The sequence below is a fragment of the Penaeus monodon genome, chromosome 33 (genome assembly GCF_015228065.2).
Source record: "Penaeus monodon isolate SGIC_2016 chromosome 33, NSTDA_Pmon_1, whole genome shotgun sequence".
In the NCBI taxonomy this organism is placed as follows: domain Eukaryota; kingdom Metazoa; phylum Arthropoda; class Malacostraca; order Decapoda; family Penaeidae; genus Penaeus; species Penaeus monodon.
Genome location: NC_051418.1, coordinates 33,935,628 through 33,935,888, shown reverse-complemented (window position 1 = coordinate 33,935,888; position 261 = coordinate 33,935,628).

Here is a 261-nt window from a genome sequence, read left to right as displayed (position 1 = left end):
TAGTAGTGAGCTTTTGTTATCATTTAAAGCTGGGGGCAAGAAAGTTTGTTTTATCAGTGGTGTCAAAGGCAATCATTTTTATCAAGTGTTGTTGGAACGGTTAGAATAATTGAGGGGGGGAGGGGGGAGGGAGAGGGGGAGGGGGAGAGAGAGAGGGAGGGAGGAGGGGAGGGAAAGAGGGGGAGGGGGAAGGGACAGGGAAGGAGGAGGGGAGGGAGACAGAGAGAGGGAGGGAGAAGGGGAGGGGAAAATCTTGCTGTT